General features: G+C 35.1%; 1 protein-coding gene and 1 long non-coding RNA gene across 6 annotated transcripts in view; one reads left to right on the top strand and one right to left on the bottom strand.

Annotated features, from left to right (window-relative positions):
- LOC147833685 (uncharacterized) overlaps positions 1-3057 on the top strand; it is a 291750-nt gene extending 288693 nt beyond the window's left edge. For 2 of the 5 annotated variants that reach the window (XR_015509535.1, XR_015509537.1), the window contains one exon: positions 1483-3057. This is a non-coding gene — a long non-coding RNA (uncharacterized LOC147833685). The remainder of the gene's footprint in view (positions 1-1482) is intronic. The other 3 variants (XR_015509539.1, XR_015509540.1, XR_015509536.1) reach the window with 3 other exon arrangements.
- Positions 1-27408, bottom strand: part of rtn4rl1b (reticulon 4 receptor-like 1b) — a 298377-nt gene that overhangs the window by 195040 nt on the left and 75929 nt on the right.

Below are 27408 nucleotides of genomic sequence, written 5' to 3'. Positions count from 1 at the left end.
AGTTTATTGAATAATGTACTGGAATGTAAAGCTTAAATATATCATATTACTAAAATAAATAAGTGGATACTAATACTATCTTTACCTTTATTTTATTTGACAAAAAAATAAGTTTATACACTCTACAGTTTGTCAAGGATAAACACATTAAAGTCAAAACAAATTTATTTCTATTTTACTTTATTCTTTTATTTTTGTGGCCCTGTTGCACAGTACATATTGTATTGTATTTTTATATAATAATTTATATGTAATACATTTTATTTATAATTTATATTCTTTTGTTGTATAAAGATATTATTTTCAGTATTTAATAATCAAAGTTTTATTAGAACAGCAGATATTTGGAATATTTAATCAAATAAATTTAATATGTTTTAGATTTTATCGATTTAATGCATTACTAAACAATTAAAGTATTAAGAATGTTTATAATAATAATAATAATAATAATAACAATAATAATAATAGTAATAATAATATAATTTTTAATAGTAATAGTAGTAATAATAGTAGTGGTAGTAGTAGTAGTAGTAATGATAATAGTAATAATAATTAAAATAATAATAATAATAATAATAATAATAATAATAATAATGTGTACAAATATTACAACTTATTAAATAAAAAAATATATAAATCTTAAATGTTAGGCGGTATTATTTGTAATAGAACTATTATTATTATTATTATTATTATTATTATTATTATTATTATTATTATTATTATCATCATCATCATCATCATTATTATTATTGTTATCATCATCATTATTACTATTATTATAAAGAAGACTCAGTGGCAATTCTGTGTGGAGTTTGCATGTTCAACTCGAATTGAATAAACTCAATTGGCCGCAGTGTATGTGTGTGAATGTAAGAGTGTATTGGGTGTTTCCCAGAACTGGATTGCAACTGGAAAGGCATCCACTGTGTAAAACATATGCTGGATAAGATGGCGGTTCATTCTGCTGTGGTGACCCCTGAAGAATAAAGGGACTAAGCCGAAAAGAAATTAATGAATAATAATAATAATAATAATAATAATAATAACAATAATAATAATAACAATAATAATAATGATGATGATGATACTATTACTACTACTACTACTACTACTACTACTACTACTACTAATAATAATAATAATAATAATAATAACAATAATAATAATAACAATAATAATAATGATGATTATGATACTATTACTACTACTACTACTACTACTAATAATAATAATAATAATAATAATAATAATAATAATAATAATAATAATGTCATCAAACAATCTTGGTTTATAAATTTTGTTTTTATTTAGTAAGCAGCAGACTAAGTTATTGCATCGTCAGTCTAACATTATCACAGAACTCAGTTGCACAACTGACTACGTTTTCTCTTTCATAATGTTTATCAGCATCTTCAAAGCTTTGCTCACCTCTTGTTTACTCCTGTTAACAGAAAGCCTCTTTGTATTTCTTTGTAGGTCACGCTGACGTGTGGTCGTTCTGCATGTCCCATGAACATCTCAGTTTCCTGGTTACGTCCTAATCAGTGTAAAGCAGTGTGACGGAGTGCTTAGCATCACTGTCGACGCACAGACCACCGCATGACTCCACACACATACACACACACTCTCACGATCTCTGCAGGTGAAGGGGGAGAGGGCAGGTGCAGTAGGGGACGAGAGGAGACATTGGAGGAACAGACAGCCACCGAGCAGCTGTTAGACTCTGCCAGCATCCAGCCGGTTATTTATTGCAGGCTTGGCTGGGATCTCAGCATGGTGTCTGCAAACTGGGTCAACCTCTCTCTCTCTTCCTCACTTTCCTCCTCTGCCTCGTCTCTTTCTCTCTTTTCGTCTTCACATTTACTCTCATTTTGCACATCGCCTCTACCCTAGTGTATCTATGCTTGCTCTGCAGCTGTGGTTGCTAATCAATATATATTTCTGTTTATTGCATGCTTCTACCTGTAGTCTCTTGTGTTTGCTACTGTAACAAAAAACAAAAATCTGCAATCTTTGAAATTAAGGTACAAATGCTGTTACCATGGTGGTACTTTTTTAAAAGATTTTTTTTTTTTGTTTCGTGTTGCTTTAGGTATACCAATATGTGACTCTGAACCACAAAACATGCAATATGTGTACATTTTTAGAAATTTAGATTTATGCATTACCTGAAAGTTGAACACATGCACTTTCCATTGATATACACTTTGTAAGGATAGACAATATTTGGCCACAATATAACTATTTCCATATCTGGAATCTCGTTCCAGAAAATCTAAATATTAAGAAAATCACCTTTAAAGTTGGGGTTCGGGTGGTTTGAATGACCCACCCCACTTTTCACAAAGTCCAAAATTTGGCCCCTATATGAGCTCATTTCTCCCATTTTGACAGTATGACATCGTTGTAAAAATAACCAATAAAAGACGACTTCAGGGCAAATTTATTTATTAATTTTTATTTAAATGGACAAATTTTGACTGAGGTAATGTATTGGCCAGTTTGTTATTTGTCCAGAGATACAGTTTTTAATTTACAACAAGATTTAACTGATTCTTAATTAGGTTTTTTGTTTGTTTGTTTGTTTGTTTGTTTGTTTGTTTGTTTGTTTGTTTGTTTTAAAATAAGTTTTTTTTTTTCATATTTCTCAAATTGTAATTTCATTACATTATTTATAAAACTGTAATAACTTACAGTTTAAATGCACATTTGTAAATAAACATAATTTAATAATAATATGGTGAGCACTTCGAAAAATAAAATTGTAGGAAATATTTTTGTTGCATCAAAAAGTGTGGTTATGATCACCATCCGACAAGCAAATCCAGCAAAAACAGTTCTTCAAATGTCACTAAAATGCATAATTTGATCCTCATAATGTAATAAAATATGAGTATATATATGAATAATATATGATACATATATATCGATGCCTAATATCAGATGGCCAGAAAGTGATACATTTTTTATATTTTGGTAAAAAAATTATTTGTAATTTGTGAAGTCCAGAGACGGTTGTGTACACTATATGATTTTACATAAAAATCCCTTAAAAAAGTATAAATGAACATTTTCTTAATTCAAATGAGTAGCGGCTTGGACATGAAAACAGTATTCAATACATTACGACTTAACAAGTGGATAGCATTGAAGGGGCGTGACATGTCAAATACTAGAGAGCATTTGATTGGTCAGAAGATTTAATAAGAGACTGAGATGAGTTGACGGAGAAAAAAATGACCCATTTTGGCAGAAGTTGACAAACTGCAAGCTGTGAATGTTTACATCTTCCTAATGTGAATTTTGCCACTGTTTTGAAGTACATTTTACAATATGTGACTCTGGCCCATAAACCAGTAAAATGTATACATTTTTGGACGTAGCCTACATATAGCAGCTCTGCACCCATTAAAGAAAAAATACAACCAATAGTATTTTATTTTTATCACAGCTCTGAGAGTGCTTAAGCTCAGCTGCATATAACAACAGCATATTGAAGGGGGCATTACATATCAAATAGAGCCTTTGATTGGTCAGAAGATTTGATTAGAAACTGAGGTATGAAAGAAGGTTATGAAAAAACGACCCATTTAGGCAGAAGTTGACAAACTGCAAGCTTTGGGTGTTTATGTATTCTTTATGTTAATTTTACCACTGTTTTGGAGCACACTAGTTTTTTTAGAAAGATTTAAGTCTAACATACCGATGCTCACATCTAAAAAAAACTTTATTTTGATTTTATGGGGACTTTCAAATCTTTAAGTTGCCAATATGGAACACACGTAGACAGCTTTTGTACCTTTATTTCAGAGAGTGTGCATAAGTCTCCGTATAAAAGCATACTGGGCTGCGCCATTGCTTTCTCTTTGAAAAGTAAAAAATAATTACTATAGATGTAGCCAGAGCGACAGAAAGAGATGTTGCAACTCCGCTAATAAACAGCAGGCTTGCCTACTGTAGCCCAGGCACCCCATGTGCTTCATTAGCAGCTATTCACTGTGATTCAAGAAACACATTTAGCATAATAAACATACCAGGCCTCTCTAGAGTCCACATAGACTCTTGCATGCAGACGGGTTCCTGCTGAGAGCTTGTGCTCAAAGGCGATTTTCTTTCTCCAGGCTCCCTGGATGGTGCTCAAAGAGAGAGCAATGCGACACAAGAACCAAATGCGGCTACAGAGCATCAAGGTGCATTTTGTCCCTAAACCTCAGTGAGCACTTGCTACTCTGGCACATCTATGACTTCCACAGCTGACTTGGCTGTGCTGAGTCCAGCTCTGACTTTCAATGAGGCAGCACAACCCTTCACAAACCTCTGATTCTAATCACAGGATTATTTCAATCCTCTTTGCGATATGAATATATATACTGAAATCAGTACAAGTTAAGCTGAATTGATGGTAATATTCTGTTGGCTATAGTGCTGCTTCTATCAGTTAAATGATAGTTCACCCAAAAATGAAAATTCTGTCATCATGTACTCTTTCTTTACTCAAACCTATTTGGATCTTTCTTCAAATGAACGCAGAAGATATTTTGTAAATGCCGGTTGCTGGCACCCATTGACTTCCATTCAATTTTTTTTTATTACGGAAGTCAATGGGTCCCAGCAAACCATCATTCGTTAAAACATCTTCAGAAGAAAGAAAGAAACTCATAAAGGTTTGAAACCACATGAGGGAGTAACCGATGGGGTCATTTTTATTTTTGGGTGAATTATCCCTTTAATGTGAGTCTATTCAATCCCAAGTGTCCAGCCAAGAAGCAAGAATGTTTCCATCTAGCATAATGCAATCAATTTAATCTCTTTGGACCATTTTGTTCAACATAACAGTCTAAACAAAATCATTCACGTTCACAAGTACAAATACTTTGTTTTTGTTCTCTTTCTCACAGTGTTCTATAAAGACCATGCACGTTCCTGAAGTATTGGTGGTCTTTTGGGGCTGTTTTACAAAAGTGGACAAGTGGAAAAGTTTTTACAGCCTGTTTGTAGTAGAATTTGAGACCAATGTTCAATCATCTCCCAGTAAATTACAGCTACTTTCCCTGTTGAAAAGACAGCATGTCCTAGTTAGGTATGTTGGCTGCTGGCTTGATCTGGTTTGAGCCTGTTCTTAGCTGCATGAGGCGGTTTAAGCTGGTCCTGAGCAACTAGCTCCTGCTCAGGACCAGCTTAAACCAGCCAAGAAACAGCTCATGGCCAGCTTAAACCAGCTCAAACCAGACATGCTTCAAAGCGTAACTACGGAGTAGGGCTGCATTATATTGAAAAAAAATGACATTGTGATATTTTGTTTATTACGATGTACTATATTGCAATATGAACATAATTTTACCAGTTGATTTGAACAGCTCTATTTGGAAAGACTTCCTTCATTTAGATGGATCTGCATAAATTTTAATGAATTACAAGCAAAGATAAATAAACAAACAGTGCTTTATGGTTTATTGGGGAGTCAGTATTTAAGCACAGAAATTGAACAATCAGATGTAAAATAGCATGGTCATTATAGTATAAACAAATAAAAATAATCATATTTAATAATATATTTTAATCTATAATAAATATATAATCTGAGGATGGCGCAGTGGGTACCGCTGTCGCCTCAGACCAAAGGTTGCGTTTGTTCCGCTGTGGTGACCCCTGATTAATAGAGGGACTAAGCTGGAAAAAAAATAACAACAACAAATGAATGAATCTAATCCTGTGATGTGTCTATTGCAGATACACACACAACGATATCGATGCTCAAATGATATATATTCTGCCTTACTAGTGAGCATAAACAGTTTTTTTTTTCAACAGATTTGAATGTGTTTGATAATTTCCACTAGAACAATTAGTTAGGGATGCCCACCTCTTTTTTTCTACACCAGAAATGTCCAAAGTAGGGCCTGCGGGCCAAAGTTGCCCCATTGTAACCTTTGATTTGGCCCACCATCCCATCTGAGAAAAGCTAGTATGATAGAGAGGGTTGGGACGAACGTCGTTAACACACCTTCTAATTTGACGTAACCTTTTTTGTTTGTTTTATTGCGGAGATTAAAATTAAATGTTTCAATTAATTTTGTAAATGAATCAGATTTTTTTAAATCTAAATAATACACATTAGCCGATTACACGTTGTTTATGTCACAGCCTGGCAAAGCTGCATTTGACAGCTTGTGACAGTCATAGTTTTATTTTAACGTATTAATCCTTTAGATTAAACATTGAACTTTACTTTTGGAAAACAAAGATTTCAGCGCTCCTCATGTTCAATTTGAAAAGCAAGTAATATTTATATATGCTGATGCATTGCACTTTTCCCCTCACCAGTGCTGTTGGGATTTCTTACAGTTTGCAATATAATCTGCTCTATTGTGCTTTAAAACACAGCATTCTATGTAGGATTCAGATGAATGAGATGTGTTTGGTATCTCGGGGATAAACCAATCTGTGCTGTCATGTCTCTCTTCTTGAGCACACTATAAATGTAAATTTTGAATGCTTAACGTATACTATATCTTACATGTGACTTTTTCATACTTATACTAATATTTAAAAAGTATCCATTTTAATTTTGGGGGCACTTTTACAGAAATGGGAAGCACTTGCATTCATTTCTTTAATAAAACTTGTATGCTAATTGGGCTTGTTTAAAAAATAATTTAGTTTGTTTTATGATCGTTTTAGGCTTTATATTTCCATTGCAACACATTTCAGATAACTGAGTGTTTTAATTCCACAAACTGACCTGATTCTCTTGTAAGAGTCTCACTGTAACCATAAATTTAACTTTGAAAAAGGAGTTATGTGTGGAAATATGTTGTAATCAACATAATGCTACATCTAATGTTAATTGAGCTTGATCAAAAACTGGAACGTGGAATATCCCTTTAAGGTTGCTTGGATACACGATAGCCCTATTTATTATTATTACTTTGATGAAGAATCTGGCCTTCAGCATATTCGTTACACTGTGTCTACTTTATATAACCTTTTATTGGATTTAGCAATCTAAGCCATTCTGCATTCCGTCTCATCCTCAACCTAATCTTTAAACACAAGCCACTGGTTGCAAAATCAGCTGATTTGCTTCTTTCATCTGGGACTGCCAAATGAAAATTAGCAATGATGTTACTATAAGGATCTTTATTAAAATAGCAAATAGCATTAAAATATGATGGTGGATGGTAAAATTTGTGGTAAATGTCTTTTGCATTTTATCAGAATTGCATTTCTTTAAACCACAACCTCCGAATACATGCCATCAAATTAACATTAACAGGAGGTAAACTAGTTTATAGGCAGAAAATGAAGCCAAATTTTCAGATTGGCTAATAAATCAGGGGGGCAATCATGTGACTTCCTATGCTGATAAAGACATTACTCACCCAAAATGAAAAATGTCAACATTTACTCACTTTCAAAATATCTTAGTGTGTGTTCCACAGAAGAAAGCAAGAGTGGATTGACATGACATTAAGTAAATGTTGACAGAATTTCCATTTTTGGGTTGAACCATCCATTTAAAAGCCAACGTTTGTCACAAAGACAGCCATTACTTCTCTGAACACTGATTTTAGTGATATCTGTCAGTTAGTAGAAACATTTAAGTATTCATTTTGGTTTTCAAATTACTTGCCACTGACAGCACATTTATGCACTTTCCTGTCACTGCTTCCTGCGTGAGAATCAGATACGCCCAATGTGTTTCCTTCATCTTGTTAACATTGCAAGATCCGCAGAGTTACATGCAGAGATGCTCCCTCTACATTTACATGCACACTCAAACCATTCCACTGCCTCCCTCTGTTGTAGTACGAATCTGTGAACAAGCGAAGTGAAAGTGAACCACACAGCTGGGGACTCTCTCAACGGGGAAGTGCTACCAATTAATGTGGGGCCTCCGTGCTCTGAGAAGCTGTGGTGTACAAAGACAAAGCTCCACGTTTGTAATCTGGCCCGTTGTCTGGTGGCCAGACCACTCTCATCAATCCTGCTTGCAGCGGGAGGCCAGGGAGCGCATGGAGAGCCAGGCACACGCAGGGTCAGCCCATAACCACTTTCTAGTCCTGCCCCACAACACTTTCTCAACATCCTTGTTTTGTTTCTAAATGCCAGCAGTCTTCTAGCTCCCTCAACTGCCCAAACGCTGACCTTTAAATGCATTCTACTAAACTCACATAGTACCATACGATCTGGAAACAGCGGTTTTAGACTCACTGCACACCCAGCAAATACTATTTAGTATGATCCCAGCATCTAACTGATGCTTTCGCTGCAGCTGCCACTGTGAATTTTGGTCAATTTGACTGCTCGGGTACTCAAGTACTTAGGGCGAGATAGTGGTGGAGTAAGTTCTGCTTGCTGTACTGTTTTCCTTTCAGCAAAAATGGTGCACAAATTGTACCTTCTAGAGCAGTATGCTTAATGGAACGCCTTTGTGGTGTATTTACTTTTCTTACCTTACTTGAAAATCTATAGTAATACCTCACAGCAGGGGTGTCCAAACTCAGTCCTGGAGGGCCGTTGTCTTGGAGAATTTAGCTCCAACTGTAATCAAACAGACCTGAACCAGCTAATCAAACTCTTACTAGATACTAGAAACATCCTGACAGGTGTGTTGAAGCAAGTTGAAGCTAAACTCAGGATAATGTCCCTCCAGGACCGAGTTTGGACACCGCTGCCTTACAGGTATATCATACTACTCTAAGGCCGTACTCACACTAGGTACAGTTGCCTCGAACCGGGCCAAAGCACGCTTGTCCCCCCTCCCGTCTCCCCCGACGGCCCGCGCTCACACCACAAACGGGCTTCGACACGCTTACGTCATCGCTGCTGGGCTGTTCAGTGAGAAGCACTCTCTCACTCAGCAGCACAGTGGAGATTTCTCTAGTTATATCGTTTCAGTCGTTTGATATGCCGTCAAATTTTTCGCCAAACAGTCCTTAGGAATGCGGGGACACGCAGTCAGATATTTCCGCCACTTTTGACGCTCATAAACAATCATAAAGCTCTCGTGCTGCAGGAATAAGGAGGTCTGCTGAAGGCGCGCAGCTGTCGTAAAGTGAGGAGTTTGCGTTTTTAATAAACTACGGCAGTTTGATTAATAAATCCATATGAAACAGTCCCTTAAAAGTCACGTCTCGCTTTCAGTTTCGGGCTTTGGCGCGTTTTGCACTCACACACAAGCGTACCGCACCAAAGCCCAAGTGAACCGCGCTCAGACACACCTCTTCCAACCGGCCCAGGGCCGGCCAAGTGAACCGTGCTTGAGCCTGATTCAGCACACTCACACTTCTCAAACGATCCGGGAAACGGGCCTGGGCACGGTACGGATGGCATAGTGTGAGTAGGCCCTAATATATAGACTTGAATAGTTTAGAGCAGGGGTCACCAACCCTGTTCCTGGAGAGCTACTTTCCTGTACATTTCAGTTGCCACCCTGACCAAACACACCTGTTTGTAATTATCAAGTGCTGCTTTAGGTACTATTAATTGGTTCAGGTGTGTTTGATCAGGGTTGGGACTGAATTCTGCAGGAAGGTAGCTCTCCAGGAACAGGGTTGGTGTGCCCTGGTTTAGAGGCTGCAAAGATAATTGATTTAGGGTATTGCCCCACTATCTGTTTCTATCTGAAAGTGTAGCATCTTGCATCATGTTTTTAGGACTACAAGCAAGGATAAAAATAGCTAAACTTTTAATGACCCCTGCATTCTGTTGCACTCCACTCCATCAGTTGTGCTCAATCCAAATGTTTTGGAATGCAAAAAGGCATCTTGTGTGTCTCCAAAGAAAGTATTGAGTGCTGTCACTGCCCCAGGCTCAAAGTCCCTAATGTGCAACTGTTTGTGCCTCAATTATGATTTCTTAGATAGTATGGCAATGTTCACAATATGTTGCCTCTAAATCTGTTCTAGTTTAGCCAAACCTGTCTACTGCAGCACAGGCAATAGGCTCATTTAGGGCATCAGCAGTGGGTAAGTTTAGTACTCTGGCTGTATAAGATTGCCTACTATATCCTCATTCTCTCACAACTATACACATTAAGACACTGAGTGTGACGTGAAAACAGCACAATCAATATTTTTATTTATTAATTTTATGAAGTTTTTTTATAGTACAATATAGCTAAACAATTTGATCATACACTGAACCAGCAGCATTTCAACCATTAAACTATTGTAAATGTTTGCTAGATTTGTTTAACTGAATAGCCATGTTCGTCCGTGTAAAATATAAATAAATAACACATCGTTTTTAGAAAAACATCTCTTGTTTGTCATTTTGTTTTATGGTATCAGTTAAGGGAGCATATTGAGCATCGATGATGCATTTTCATGGTGCATTGTGAGACTTTTTAAGGAGCGAATGTTTTAGTGAACTGGAAGAATGGAAACAGCACTTAAAATGGCTGACTTCCTGATCAGTGCCCTGACTACTGAACAAGGAAGCTGATTGAGACGCACCTACAGTCCTGCAAGGTCCTGCAAGGATTTGCTCCAACCCTAATCAAACACAGCTGAACAAGCTAATTAATGTCTGATTGTTACAAGAAAGCTTTTTTAAATACCAGACCAAAACTCTGCTGTACTGCAGCTCTCCAGAGCAAACTTGCTCACTCCGGCACAAGGAAATCTGAACCCATCTGGTTGATTTGACTTGTGTGATTGCTCTGCCACATGCCCAGGTGCAGTTTGCTAAGCCATGGCCTGGCTAACTTGAAGAGGTAAGCTCAGGTTAATCATGTAGTGTAATCAGTAGTCAAACTTTATTTGTATAGCACCATTAAATACATGATTGTTAAACAAAGAGCTTCAAAGACAGATCATAAAACACTAAATCTTTGAAAAAACACAGTATTTTATCCAATAAATAAAAAAGTATAAAAAAAAGTGGTCTCACGGTTCGATTTGGTTACAATTATCGTGCAATCAATTTGGTTCAATTCGATATTTTGATGCATTAACAATGCTTTCCATAAACAATTTTACATTTTACTTCATAGCAAAATAATTTTTGTATAAAAATGATAAACATATTAATATATTATTATATATAATATATAATATATATTAATTTAAGTGCTCGTGCTTATGATGGAGTGTAGCCGTTCGAGCATTAGCTATTGTGTGATCTACCAATCAGACAAAGCCTAACTCACTACAAATAACCAGAGCATCTTACCTTAGCTATCTTCGTGTTGAAGAATCCCCCTTCCCCTACTCCTCCCCCTTTTCCCATGACAGGGCAACACGGCGGCCCAGTGATTAGCATTGTTACCTCACAGCAAGAATGTCACTGGGACAAGTCTTTACATGGACAAGTTGACATTTCTGTGTGGAGTTTACATGTTCTGTGTGGAGTTTACATGTACATGTTCCTGTGCTCGTGTGGGTTTCCCCCAGGCTCCCTGGTTTTCTCCCACAGGCAAGACATGTGAAATAAGTAAACTGACCAAACCAAATCGACATTATAGAAGAGCACTTAATCATTGGTATATCTATCCACTGTAATTCCTGATTCCTATTCGCCATAACAAGTGGGGGAGTTCTTGAGACCTCCCTGAGCTCAAACTCTCCTCTTTTGCCCTACATGCTGTCCTAGGAGAGAGCCCTGAGCTCATGAGATCCTTGAGCTCAGGGCTCTCTCCCGGGACAGCATGCCAAACATGCTCTATCAATCATCAGCTACGGGTGAACTCTTGAAATAAAGTCAGATGTATGACCTGTACCTTTAAGAATTTATGTACATCCACAGAACATCATGAGCATTTATAGCAAATAAACAAATATAAATAGCCTGCTCACTTTCTGAGCCTTGTCGAGCAAGTTCTTACACCTTAATGATTAATCACGCGCTCAACAGAAAGGACTGTGATTGGCTGTAATACTCTGGTGCTTTTCACCAATGAGTGACACTGATAAACAGCAGCAGCGACCACAGCTAATCCGTGATAGACGGAGGAGAAAACTTGATCCGCAGACATGCACTCATGTCTGCATCCAGAAGTACTGCTGTAACAGCCGAGAGAGGGGGAAACGTTACTGCACGCCAGCAGGTCAAATGTCCACAGTGAGAGAGAGAGTGAAATAGAGTTGTCTTTCATTTTCTCCATACCGGTGAAACAGGGCTTCTGCTGTAACTTCAGTGTCAGTGAAAGACTGTCCAGCAAACTCACACGCACTGAATTGTGCAGAGTTACTGCGTTTTAAGTAGTTGGAGTGTTTTAATTACTCATAATAAGCAATAACCGGTTAGGATCTATTACTGAACCGACAACAAATTGTTCGCGTCTCCATATATATATATATATATATATATATATATATATATATATATATATATATATATATATATATATAAGACCTAAATATACCTGTTATGCACAGGGCAGATACCTATACAACATCCTGTGCTGCTGTCATTTTAAAAACAAATAGACAAGTTCTATAATTACTTGAATGGTATTTTTAAGTCAATTGAATCAATCGCATATGTGCACTACAGTTAGAAATGGTTTTCTATTGGTTTTGTTTAAAACAAAATGTTAGTTCATAAATAAGGTTAGCATGCTTTGCAGCATTAAAGTGCTATGTGAGTGCAGGCCAGTGGGGGAATGAGGAGGAGACAACTGTAGTCAGGCTCAGTACAAGGCAACCCTGCCTAGTGTAAGTGCCCCCTAAGAATACCTCTACATTTCGTTTGATTGCTTGCTGTTTGAGTCTCTCTAGTGTACAATAGGTGCCACCATAACAAGTAATGCTTACCACTGTTACTCTCAGCATGAGAAAACATTGCAGGCCACTGTTTTATTTATGTTTTTGTCACTTTGGATGTCCCACTTTAAGTTTACAGGTACATGCACTAGCTTTTTGCCTGCTGTGATTGTATTGTGAGAAGTGAGATGCTCTCGGAAGGCAATTTATTCTGAGCCAAACAGGTATGAGGAATGCATTACATAATAAGGATCACCACCTGGGGCATACAGCACAAAGACAGACGCAAGTTATATGTCACCATTAAGTTTAATTTTCGAATGCTTTTAATCTTGTCTTTAAATGCCATCATCTCACTTTCATCAAAGTGCATGTACCTCCTAAATTTTCACTGTACGGCGTTCTAAAATCCAGAATGATTTTTTGAAAGTAATGAAGTCACCCAATTAACGAGTTTTCATTGATTGATCATCACCGTCACTTCCAAGTACTCACACTCATCCACTTCCCTGCTGTTAAGCTGACAGTACAAACCTGTTTTACTGTGCTACACCAGAAACCATTAGCATAACATTTTATGTCTGGATCTATTTTTATCTCGCCAGTCCCTATGGTCTCCTTGCATGTAGCCAGCCAGAAAGATGGAGGCAAGATTGTGAGATATGTAATTTGGGAGTCCGATATAGATACAGGAAAAGAGAGGGTTCAGCGATGAGAAGTGGACATTGGTTCTGTCCCTATTCAGCAGGCTGTGTAAATCTTCCCTCGGCTCATCTTCATCAGACTCCTCTCTGACATTTACTCACTGCATGGCTGTGGCCTACTCTAATAGCTTTAAAGAAAGCGCTTGTCCATCTGTCATTTTTTCATCTCTCTCTTCTCCCTTGAGAGCCCTGCAGATATTTCTCCTATTTTACTCTCTTCTCTTCATTTGTCTTTCTCATTCCAATCCCCTCCCAAAAAAAAATCACAATGCCTTGCTTCTGTGAGCACAGCCTGCTGTATTTCTCACTTGTTTAAAGCAATAATGCAGACTGAAAATCTTCATTTTGTTAAGCCTTAACTTACTCCCTCCGCAAATAAAACTCTTTCACTACATCATTAGCTATATAACTTTATGCTCCTACTCCTAATTTGATGATAAATCGAACTCATTTTCATCCTTCTTTCATAAAGAAAATTGATTGTTTTGTTCCCTCGCCATAATAGGGACACAACTAATATATTATTCAAAACCGCTGCCTTTAGTTAGATTAAATATGCGATGCACAAGTCTGAATGTGTGTTAAAAAAAACGTGAATCATAAGCCTTTCATTCATGTGCTCAAGGAGGTGACACGTGCGCTATATGTGTCTACAGGTGCGAGAGAATACGTATGTGTGAGCTGTCAGCCCCTATAAATCGCATCCTTGCGGGTTGTCGAGTTGGCAGCCATTCCGATAAGGCAAGCGACTTTGTTTGCCCACTGAATTGATCACATTATGTCAGAGTATGTTACCCCAGAGCCTGGTTTTATTGCCACTGACAGTGACAGGTACTGTTGGAGGAAAGGTGCTGAAAGTGAGTGAGAGCCCAGTTATCAATGTCCCCATCAGCAGCACTGCTCAAAAGCCTCTCGCAACAGATGCCACCGCGGTACGACAGGCTAGTGCTCCAGCTCTGTTGAAGCCCCCTAACAGCCAAAGCTCAGCTTTCATCTGTGTCAGCTGCATGGACAGTTCCCTGCGTAACTCAGGCAAAAGCATGACTGTCAAGAGCTTTCGTGGCAGCTGTGCTCTGTGATGCACAGAAACTGGCTAAAATCAACTCTATGGCTGCGTGCATTTGATCTCCATCTTATGAAGTTCTGTTTACGCCATCGCGATCGACTCTAATGGCGGAAGGAAGGAAATGCGTTAAGGCTGCTGTTTTTCTCTCTCTGATCCTTCCGTAGTCTAAACAAACAGTCTTGAAGCCATTACAAATGTCAGGCAAAGCACAACAGCCAAATGTGTCTGCGCCATGACGCATAGCCATTTATGTGTATAATGCTAGATGCTTTGCTCCTATAACCCATCCTGTCACATTTCCAGTTAAATTATCTCCATTCTGGAGTCGTGGCTCCAACCCTCAGCTCCCTATAGAGCAGCTCTGAGAGACATTTTATAGCCTGCCTCGGAAATATATATTTTCCTTTAATGGTTTTACTTCACACCGTTGATGGCACTGTGACAGCTGCTGTATTTTACAGCCTGTATCTTTCTCTCTCATACACATAGACACTATTCTGCCGGTGATGCAGAAAAAATGCATTTGAGGTAGGTTTAAAACCCCTATTATCTCAGTTTTATCATTATAAATCTTTTGGTGCCATGATATGCTCAACAGAACTCTTAAGGTGAGGTTAGTTCATTTAAACAGCCAGGTTGCAAGCGAGAATACCATTTGACCTTACTGTTCTGCGAGGAACAGCTTGTTACTTTGAGTTGGGGTTCGCAATCTCTTGGCGATTGCAAATGTGTTAAGAAGACTTTTACATGAATAGCAGTGGTGCAATTATCACAACGGTGATGTCAGTCGCATGCAGTTGCTCGGTAAGAGTGATGTTTCTTTGCTAATTTGAATGTGCGAGAGAACAGCGGGTGATTCGAGCTCTTATTTTAGTTTGCATGATCAATGTGTGTTAGCATACAGAGAAACAACAGGAGCACAGGAAATGACAAAGCAAAGTCATGGCATCACAGATGATCTGAGAGCAGAGATTTTATTCAGATATTCAAAAAGGACAGTAATGTGCTTCACAGAATTCTTAGAAACTCTGTTTCAGTAGTGTTTTGACATCTTGTATATTTCACATGGGCAGCTGTCTTCATACTGATATGCAACCTCATTAGTTACCAACAGTGCTTAATGTGTAAATTAACAATTTCCACAACAAAACCCGGAGATAAGTTAACGTGAAAGACATCTGCTACAGAATTTCAGTTTACCCAGAACATGACGCTACTAAGTGGTTATATATAATTATATATAGTTGTTATTATTTTGTTCAATGTAAGGCATGGATAATAAAAAACAAGCAAACATGTAGTTACAAACATGAATCAAATAAAACATCACTATTTAGTTTTCTAACACCACTGACATTCAGTTCACTTCCAAGTAAAAAAAAAATTATAAATTACTCACTCAGTCTAATCTTCAGGAAGAGCCCATAGTTACCTTTTCCGTCATGTTTTCTGGCAGACTTGCGATTGCTTTGCTTCTGTCTCCCGCTATCCTGATCAAGGGACGCAGTGCAATCTTCTCTTGATCAGGCTCATAATCAGATTTACTCGTGATTTTTAAAAAAAATATATACGCTTGACTGCCTCTGACATTTTAAAATTACAAATATTACTTGGGTAAGCTGCTATGCCATTATTTATTTTCGCTGCTCACTGTGCGCGGAACAATCACCAACCATGAGAGAATTTATTTAAAGGTTGCTAAGCTAATGGTACAGTACAGTAAAAAATGTGTAAATCATCTTTTTTTTTTAGATTTATTTTTATTTTTAATTTAACATTGTAACTAAGATCAACTAATACCAACTGATATAAATTTTAATAGTCTCTCAAAAAATGTTTAAATTAACATTGTAATAAGATTAAAAAATATTTAAGTAGTTGTTTTTGTTTGTTTGTTAGAGCAGATTATCATATTTATTATAAAAAAATGAAGCATGACAAAAGTCATTTTAGATTTTTTAAAATATAATATTCAATGTAATTTTGTTTTGTTTTATACAAGTTACGTTTAAATTTAATCTCGGTCGGTTAAAAAAAGCAAGGCAATTATGAAAGATATTTATTGATAACATTTCTCCCACTGTTTCCACCAACTTGAATTAGTTTTTATTGTTTGGTTATTGTTATTGTTGTGCTTTGGTGTTTTGGAATCTGGTCATAACTTGGCACAAATTAAATATTTTTTATACCCCAAGGACAATGATGTAGCCAAGTTTTTCCCTTGCATTTAAAAAGTTTCATTTTAAGGTCTTAATACAATCTGCATTTACACACCTGCAAAAATGTCCAAAAACAATGTATTACACATGCCAAGCCACATTTGGCTCTGTCACCTTGTTAGTAAACAGTACCTAAAAACAGAACAGTAGGAAGAAATAGATGTTGAACCAGAGAAAACCATTATATCAAGTTTAAGCTTTGGACACACTGCTCTGAATAGTGGTCAGTCTAAAAGGAGACATCCAAGTGAAAATTGTAATCATTTAAAAAAAAAAGGAGGAAAATATAGATCATATTGTAAAGAAATATCCAGAGTATATAGGGAACAGAATATGATGATGATTGAGAAAAATAATGTAAATATAGATCCCTTTAAATGTAAATAAACATCACTTTAAAGGGTCACGAAACACTAAAACACATTTTTTAAGCTGTTAACAGTCATATATGTATCCCACACTGTTAAAAAGACTATTAAGACACATATATTTCACTAAAAAGTAAAAATTAGTTGTTTTTGCGTTATTTCGAGCAAATTTGTGCTTCTGGTTTAAAACAAATTTTTGAAGCTGCATCACGGCCATGAGATCTTGGCGTGTATTCCAGCGTGTAGACTGGATGTCTGTACCTGGGAGTGCCTTATTACGTCTCTGAGTGTGCTGCATTAATGCATGAGTAAGACTTGATTCAAACCAATCAGCGCGCTTTATTGTGCAACATCATTAATATTCATTAATGTTACAGTGTTCAGACGGCAGAGAGACAACACGTCGTGTTGCCAAAACAAGCGTGCTGTGTTGCTTTATAATTTGCTGCAGTGAAGGTTTTGTTTTCATTTTCTCTAGGAGAGCGCAGCTGGACTCATGTGTGGATTGCAGTGCACCCTGCTGAAACAAGGGGGTTTCATGGCCCTTTAAGTAGTGGAATAGGAGATAAATGTTTGAGGGTGACTGGGGTAACAATATAATCTGAATAAGAGGGTAGAAATTTCACTATTGATCCACACTCCTAACCACTAGGTGGCAGAAATGCACCTCAAAGTTGTATGCCAACCACCAATTAAAAAAACATGAAGAAGAAGTTAACAGTACCTGTAAGAGAGTGGTATTAGTGGCAGCTTAGGGCTGGTGTGTGTTTAGAGTTTGATGTGAGTTTAAGAAGTGTCTCTGATGTTTTTTGTAATGTGCACTTTACTGCTGAAGCATTAGGCAACAACAACTATCATGTACTCCATTTATTGTGTGTTTGTTCGTGCTTTAATTGTTTTGGGGTGTTTGCACAGACATGACAATGCAACATTCTGTTTTGAAAACCATTTTCAGTCCCCAAAACTGTGTTCATTTACACAAAGAACAGGTAAACTGCTTAACAACGTTCCAATTATTTAAAAACGTTGTTGTGTAAATGGCCCTAAAGATGCCATCCTTTAGGTACATATTTCCTGTCAGGAGCAAAACGATGCCTTAAAATGCTGTTTTTGTAAAGCTACTCCTTGATTTTGGAACAGAGCAAGGGTGATATTGTGACAGATGATCTGACAGTGTGTTAATCTGCTGTTTTGCAAATGCTCTGCAGGGAGACTGCTTTATCCCTTAATGGTCACAGCTGATTCATCAACAACCGTCTCGATTAGTGCCGTGGATTAATCAGGTATGATCATTTAGGACTAAAAGAAAGAGAACCAGGCAATCACTGGGATTTGGTAGAGCATCAGAAAGCAGATCACCTGGCTTTTTTTGTTAGAGTTGTCAAGTGAGATTGGCGATTAACATGCATTTCACGAGTTCACACGTTCATATAATCCTTCAGATAGATGAAGGTAAACATATTTGGCTTGCCGTCTGTGATGGAGGGCTTGAGTTGAGTCAATCTCCAAATCCCCTCCAGACTATTTAATTAAGTTAATATCAAATCAAATATGAAGTAGACTCCGAAATTCAGAGACTACATAGAAAATCTGTGATTCAAAATCTAATTGAAAGCTGGAAGTACACAAAGTTTTACAGCTTTCAAAAATGTACAACAAACAAACACTGTATGAAGGAAAACACTTGGTACTAGTGGACACCACTGTATGATAGAAGTTACCAAATGAACTGTCACCGAATTGATATACAAAGCTGTTGATATTGCTTTGTTTTAAGGCTGACAGGATTAGATGAACATGCTTTTTATAAACTAAATATAATTGTTAGTATCAGTGGGTTAGTCCGAACATATTTAGAAAGTTCACAGATATTAGTAGTTGTTAGAAGTTTGGTTGTTAGTAGACCGAGACAACAGCAAACATGTAATCTGTTCAGTTCAGTGAGTTTAGTAATTGTTAGTAGTTTCCTTTAAACATTGTGAGTCATTAAGAAACAAGCAAGCACTTTGAAGTCCAAGCATTAAAGAGGAAACAGCATTGAAAGGGATTAGATTTGTGCCAGAAGTACTGAATATAACCGAGAAAAATATATAAATAAATTGGAGATGATGTATTGAATAACAATAAAAAAATGGAAGCCCTGTTAACTGGTATTATGATATGCTTTGTTCAATCCAGTCACAAGTAAAAAGATCAGAAAGGGAGACCTTTTCAAACTCAAAACATTTTTTTAAACCTGTATTTGGTGTCATCAACTTGTGATCAGACCAACATAAATACATCTTTAATACAGAACCTGCCCAGCAAACAATGTTGTGTTTATTAGATGTCTAATAGAAATATAAACGTAGACAGCTTGGCTAAAACAAAGCTAAACCTGGGCTGTATGTAAAAATCTAATAGACATTTGAGAATAACCCAAAACTAGACTAGTCGTCAAATAGACAGATTAGACAGACTGATGTGTAGTCATTCATCTCTGTTTATTTGATGGCTAGTCTAGTTTTGGCCTATTTTTAGACGTCTATAAGATATTTTTATTTGCAGCCCAAATTCAGCCTTGTTTTAGCCAAGTTGTTTTAACATCTTTTAAAATCCAAAAATACTTGCTGGGTGTTTTTTTATTATTTGATATGTGTATATTTTCTCTCAAAATGCACCTCATATTATAACAACTCAGGATTCTAGTGATGTTATATGTACCAGTTCTTCTGAAGTTATTTATTAAGCTTTTTTTAAATAGTTTTAGCAAACTATAATATAAATGTCATCAATTACAGTGCCACATTTGTGTGAAATATCAATTATGCATGTTTTATAATAGACCCGCTTCTCTCTATAATGACATTAATATCAATCAATTATGCCATTAATATAAATCACTTTATTTCTGACAGTTTTCTTTCAAATTTGATGAAACAAATGTTTAATTTTTGAAAAACCTTCAAGCTAAATGTCATCACTGTAATATAATGCATAAAGGAATATGTTAAAGGCATAGTTCATCCAAAATTAAAGTTGCCATCATTTACTCCCTTGACTTGTTCTAAACCCATTGTTGCTATTTTATTTCACAGTTATGTTATTTTGAAGATTGTTGGAAACCTGTAACCATTGACATCCATAGTAGGAAAAACAAATACTATGAAAGTCCAACATGCAGAACTATGGTATCCAACATTTTTCAGAATATCTTCTTTTGTGTTCAGCAAAATAACAAAACGAACTCAAACTAGATTGAAACAAGTCGAGATTGAGCAAATTATGGCAGAATTTGTATTTTTGGATGTAATATCACTTTAAATAGCATATAAGATTTGTTTTGATATCAGAAAACGTGAAATATCTGATACAAATCTAATCCCATAACTCTAAAGCCAAAAACTGCAGTTAGTGGTTAAACCGGCACGCAATATACAGTATATTAGTAGTTAGTTGTTCCAAGACATGCTATATTGAATGGTGAAAATCCCATCACAAGTTAAATCAGTTGAAAGATCAGCAGGATTGGCAGAGCAAAGAGTGGGCAGTAGAGAGCAGAGAGCAGGTATATAAAGAGACTGGAGTGTGTTTGAGGTCGGTACTGAGATAGTAGTGACAGCCTCTCATTGCCTGCCATACTCTCTGCCTCAGAGTCTCTACCCTGTAACCTGCAGTGGTGGACAGGTGATGGGTACACAAACACACACCCAGCACACCTACAAAGAGACTAGGAAAACGCAGTCACCATAAAGCTAATACAAAATACACAAGCACGATGAAAAGTCAACCTCAAGTAGCATATGGGCCGTTGATGTGGCGTTACATTTTTGCACATGACAAAAATGAATATAATTAGTACTGTCATCCTTTATGGTTTATGTATCTTCTATGAACCTTTTGTAATAAAAAAAAAAATAAATAAAAAAAGTTATTTTTATTTTAACAATTTTGGGCCAAATTTCAAAGTCCTACATTGTAAAAAATGTTGATTTACACTTTCAGTATTTTGTGTTTTTATTTATTTATGGTTGTGAACTGCATTATGATCTTAATCGACTTTTGATGTTGAAAACTCAACTCTACAGTTGAAAAAGGGATTTCTTTTATTGACACTTTAGTAGTTTGAAATAGGGCTGTGTGATTTAGGGAAAATATGTAATTGCAAATTTTATTTTATTTTATTTTTTTGACAGATATTGTAATTTTAATATTTTTTTTTTGTAGTCAAGCTTCAAAAGAACTTAAAAGATATCAACTTCAACATTTATTTAAAGTTGTTTTTAATTATTTATTATTATTAATTAAAAAAATTAAACGCTAAAAGCAGTAAGCTCAAATAAAATGACCTTACTTTCTGTAAACAAGTTCAACTCAAATTAGGGAAATAATATAGCTCATTATAAAAAATAAAAAAAAGAATATATATTATATGTATATATATATATATATATATATATATATATATATATATATATATATATATATGTATATATATATATATATATATATATATATATATATATATATATATATATATATATATATATATATATATATATATATATATATATATATATATATATATATATATATGTATATATATATATATATGTATATATATATATATATATATATATATATATATATATATATATATATATATGTATGTATATATGTATATATGTGTGTGTGTGTGTATTTATTTATACATATAATATATATATATATTATTTATTTGTATGTATATAAGTGTGTATATGTGTGTATATATATATATATATATATATATATATATATATATATATATATATATATATATATATATATATATATATATATATATATATATATATATATATATATATATATATATATATATATAAAATACAGAACACTCAGCAAACTAAAATGATTGATAAGAGGCAAATTGAAAGGTTCTTATTGGGCAGAACTAAAGTGTGCTTACTCAATTAGCTAGTAAGGCTGTTACACACAGAAGGCAGTTATTAGTATATATATTTTATATATATATATATATATATATATATATATATATATATATATATATATATATATATGTATGAGGACACACCCATGTCCTCTGGTGTGAGACTACTGTATATGCTAATTTTAAATCTGACTATTCAACTGCAAACTTTAATTAGTTTAAGGACCCCATTTATGACATGCACCCGTTAAGTTTTTGTCTCAGAATTTAGGCACACCATAGGACATTTTTATGGTACAGTATAGTAAAAAGTAAAGTAAAAACAACCCTTAAACATCACTTTGACAAAACTACATAAAAACAACTTTTTTTAAAATATTGTTTTACAAAGTGTTTTAACTGCCTATTCATCAACCACCCATATACTGTATGTGTCCATTCAAAAAGGACACTGTAAGGACAAGTTGCTTTGTTTTTGTTTCACTTCTGGCTTAAAATCTTTGAAATTCCAAGATAAAAATGGTTTACCAGTAATGTTAGAAATGGATTTCATTTCACTATGTATTCTCCTGAAACATTTTATTCTCATTAAATCAAATGATGCTTTTTTATCCGAAGTGACTTATGAGGAACAAAGCAATTTATCAAAAAGCCAACAATCATAGAACACAATGCTAGGTTTGTTAGATAACTACATTAGGAACGAGCTAAAGAAGAGGAGAAATGCAGAGAATAATTGAAGAACATTCATTTGTTCTTGCAATCATTTAGCTGAAAAACAATACAGCAGTACTGATTAGATTTGTTTTCATATATGAAAGCCTGTTTAATTGACTTATTTTGTTTAAGTTTAGCTTTATTTTGATGACGGACCGTTTGTTGAATTTAAGTTACATTGCATCTGCATGCCAACTAATTCTCATTAGATTATAAGTAGACTGTTAGGTTGGGTTAGAGTTGGGCTTAGGCTTAGTGTAAGTTGACTCGTACTTGCAAAGTTTCTTATAGTCAGTTAAATGTCTGTTGAATGAGCAGTATTAACATTAAGCAGACATTCAACTAATACTCAAATGGACCATCAAAATAAAGTGTTACCTTTTGTTTAAGTTTAACTTTGAATTGTATTCTGAGCTACAACTTTATTTCTTTTAGTGGCTTTATATATTCCAATCATTTTTACACTATAAAAATTATATGACAGTGATTTACAACAAATGTTTTTCTATGTTTAATTTTAAACAATTAATCAGGTTTGAAATAAAATATATATACAGTAGTTCAACTTAATATTTTTGTCATTTTGACTGATGTACTGTAGGTTGAGATGGCTAGAAACATTTATTTGATTCAACTAAACATTTTAGGCAGCAAGGTTTTTTTTACAGTGTAGAGTCTGGCTTTTAAACTTCACAACTAAGACCTTTTAAAATTTACTTACAATTGGTTTGTCATAATTGTACAGTTTACTTCTCACAATAAGTATTTTTATCTTATAATTTGACAATTACATTTTCAGTTGCAACTATATTCTCATAATTATGATATTATAATGTGACTTGTATTTATGCAATGTGACATTTACATGTAACATCGTGAATGGACTTCTTGCTTTGCTAATTGTTTTCTTGTAAATGCAACTTTATATGCTCTCATAGCTTATTATATAACCATTTATTTATTTATGACTTTATTTCTCATATGTATGTCCTATTTTGAGTGATATTAATTATCTTATAATATTACATTTATATCATAATGTGACTTTTTCCTCTAATTTGCAGCTTTATTTCTCCAGTTGCAACTTCAATTCTTATATCTATAGTTATATATACAACAACCACACAATATGATATATTCAGTATTTCACAATAGCTGCATTTGTCAAAATTGTTCAGTTTGTCATTCTAATTGTGGGCTAAAATCTTTAGAATATAGGAGAATATAAACAATTACAAACTGTTGACAAGTATATAAAGATCCTCCACATTTTACGTCTGCATATAAAAACAAAACAAAATATTTCCTTCTAAAATTAATTAATACAAGTGATTACATTACTATATATTACATATATATTATTACTTCAACTGTATGTAAACCATTATCCGAGTTAACAGAAAAATACTTAGTTTAGAATTACAAAACGAAAAGAAAGCAAACAAAATATATAAATAAAATAAATTAAAATAGGTCACAGTACAGTATATAAAATAAAATAATACCCCATTGTGGGCTAAAATCTTCATATCTTACAGTATAATATGACAAATTCTTAACATATCAAGTTATTTTTTTTTCTTATATGCCTTTCCCACTACTGCAACATTATCTCTTGAATCTTATCTGAAGTAGTATTTATATTAAAAAAATTGACTTTACATCTGACAGGTCTCCCAGTGATCTTCTTTTTCTCACTGAAGCAGTCATCAATATCCATACTGTATAGTATGTGTTGACTCACCTGAGTGAGCGGCTCTGGTTAAAGCAGCCGATCTTATTTACTTTGAGTCGGTCTTACTGCAAGATCACAGAACCAGGCTTTAGAGGCACTTTATAGGGGGCAAAAAAAGATGGCAAGAGGCTGAAAATACATTTCAGCCCGGACATGATTGCTGTGGACAGCACTCTCTTTGATGCCAGGAAAGCAAAGGTTAATCTGAGGCGTTCTCACCTCCTGTTTTCTCCGCTTCTCTCTCTCTTTCTCTGCTGAGCCATGCATCTTGCTTTCATAACACGCTGGACATGCACTTAATAAAGCCTAGCCTTTTTCTTGTGGGTGAGAGCCTTCATTACTCCAGAGATGTATGAGGAATAATGATAGACTTCTTCAGATAGGGATTTCAGAGACTAAAGCAGATTCCAGCATAAATAAAATGAGGCTGTACATGCTATAAAATGATTCAAGGTCAAGAAAATCATGCTGATTCATTTGATTATTGAATCATCAATTATTTCATGATAGAAATGTTAAACTACCAAGAGTAATATCCAGTGACACAAAATACTAAACTTTTCTTGCTCGAAATTTGCAACTTCGATTTGAAAATGTGTCATTTGTGTGATTCATATAATTGCTAACTAAAAATGACGAGACAAGAAAGGCTTTGCATTTTCAACATTTTAGGCACACAAATAAGAGTGAATGTGTGGATATTTTAAAATATTATTTGCAAATAGTTTGAAATGATTGCTTTCGACTGGACACACGTGGTGGAAAGTGTGCTGAAGAATCATACTTAAGTAAAAGTACCATTACTTGCATAAAAATGTAGTAAAAGTAGAGTAAGGCCCAATCCCATTTCTACCCCTTAGCCCTTCCACTTACCCCTACCCCTCGTTTTGCGCGTGCTGGAAGGTGGTGTCCCAATTCTCTTTAGCTTGAAGGCATAGGGCTAAGGGCAAGGGGTATACACCCCTTCAAACGAAGATTTTTCAGGACCACACTCGAAACCAAGGGGTAAGAAAAATTTCGCAGAATATACCAGCCACAGCTGCACCCGGAAGTAAGGAGATCCACTAATTAGTATTTTTTTTGTCATTATTACGAATTTTTACAACAAACAAACATGTGTTTTAATATATTCATAACCGCGTTCATGATTTACCATCATGCTTTAAAAAAATGCTGAATTCCGCAATCTATTTGCGTTCTATTATCCCTAATAATAACTTCTGTACAGCAGTCCTACAACATTCTGACACTCGATAACACAGGAATACCCTGTCAGAAAAGTCTAGTGGCTGGAAATGTGCTTTTTACAGTGTCTGCTATAATGTCCACGTTGTTTTTGGTGTGTTTACATGATGAATATGGCCACTGTGTAAATGCACAGTACAGTTATGATCTTATTGTCACATTAGATTGTTATGATCACATGATATTTGCCTTCAGTGATTTCCTGAAGAAAAATACCAAAAAATAACACAAACATACGACGTGTGCAGGTGCTGTACCAATTCTTAGGGGTTAATTTTTAAGCCCTTCCCCTTAACCCTCGGTTGTAAGGGCTAAGGGGAAGGGGTAGGGGTACAAAAATAGAATCGGGATTGGGCCTAAAAGTATCTGTTGTAAATATTACTCAAAGTGTGAGTAAAAAGTAGCCCTTTCAAAAGAATTTAAGATTAGTGAGTACTGCAGTGTAAAAAGTGATGCATTTTCATGTGATTTGTGGATGTGTGTAAACGTAACATTCTGTAGTGCGTTAAGCTATTGCCCAGCAGGCACGCAACATCATATGATGTTAATATTAGGTTAGATTTAGGTCGTGACATCAGGTGACAAAAATTCTTTGTCTAGCCAGTGTCTAAGAACAACATGTCCAATAACGATGTCAAATGACATTGATGTTTGGTTGATTTTTAGGTTGTATTAGAAAGTGACCAAAATCTAACATCTTAAACCAACGTCATATTGACGTCAAATACTGACATTTATTCGTCAGATATGGCAAGTAAAATCCAATGTCTGATAGACGTCGTAGTGGTAACGTCCACACAACCTCAAACTGTAATATTATTAGATGTTGATATTTGGTTGATTTTAGGTTGGATGTTGGATATTAACATCAGCCTGACGTTGAGTTCTAACGTCAACACGATTTTCATTTTTAAACAAAATGCACCGTACCCATGAGATTGGGGTACAATGCCAATTCGACGTCATGTTGATGTCTTGTGCCTGCTGGGTTTTTAAGACCATTTCAGTCATCAGTACTGTAGACATCTGTCACCTTCACATAAGTGACATGCATCTAAACAGTCTCTGGGTTAATGTGTGTAAAGAATTCTTGGACACTTTTAATGCTTCCAAACAGTTTGCTGCAATTATAATTCATGTTTTGAGGTAGTTCAATATGATGCGATTTACCTTTCTTGTGTGATTTGATTGGACAGGAATCACAGGACTGATTTTTCTAATCCCCATAGACAAGAAAAAAAAAGTAGTGACTGCAGTTTGAATGAAAGTAGTGGAGTAAAAATACTGCAAAGATGCTGAACTAAAAATGCACTCAAGGGAAAGTAAAAGTACAGAATACACATTAAATACACTATGTACAACAAGAAACAAAAAGCTAGAGTTTTCACTGCATTTAGTCTGTGGAAGAATGACTGAGTGTGCGTCTAACGCTCGGCCATACACACAACAACAGCAGATATATTTCAGCAGCAGATGTGCGACTCGATAAAAATGCTGATTTGCATTATCACTGGTGACACACTGCAAAAACTTTTCTTACTTAGATTTTTTGTCTTGTTTCTAGTCCAAATATCTGAAAATTCCTAAATCAAGAAGAATTTTCTAGACAAGCAAAACATATTGTCTCGTTTTGAGAAATAATATGCCAATAACAAGTGAGTTTTTCCTTAAAACAAGCAAAATAATCTGCCAATGGGGTAAGAAAAAT

Source organism: Danio rerio, chromosome 15 (assembly GCF_052040795.2).
Source record: "Danio rerio strain M-AB ecotype USA chromosome 15, GRCz13ab, whole genome shotgun sequence".
NCBI lineage: Eukaryota > Metazoa > Chordata > Actinopteri > Cypriniformes > Danionidae > Danio > Danio rerio.
The sequence above is the reverse complement of the archived record's forward strand: the minus strand, read 5'-3'. Positions and strand labels throughout refer to the sequence as shown.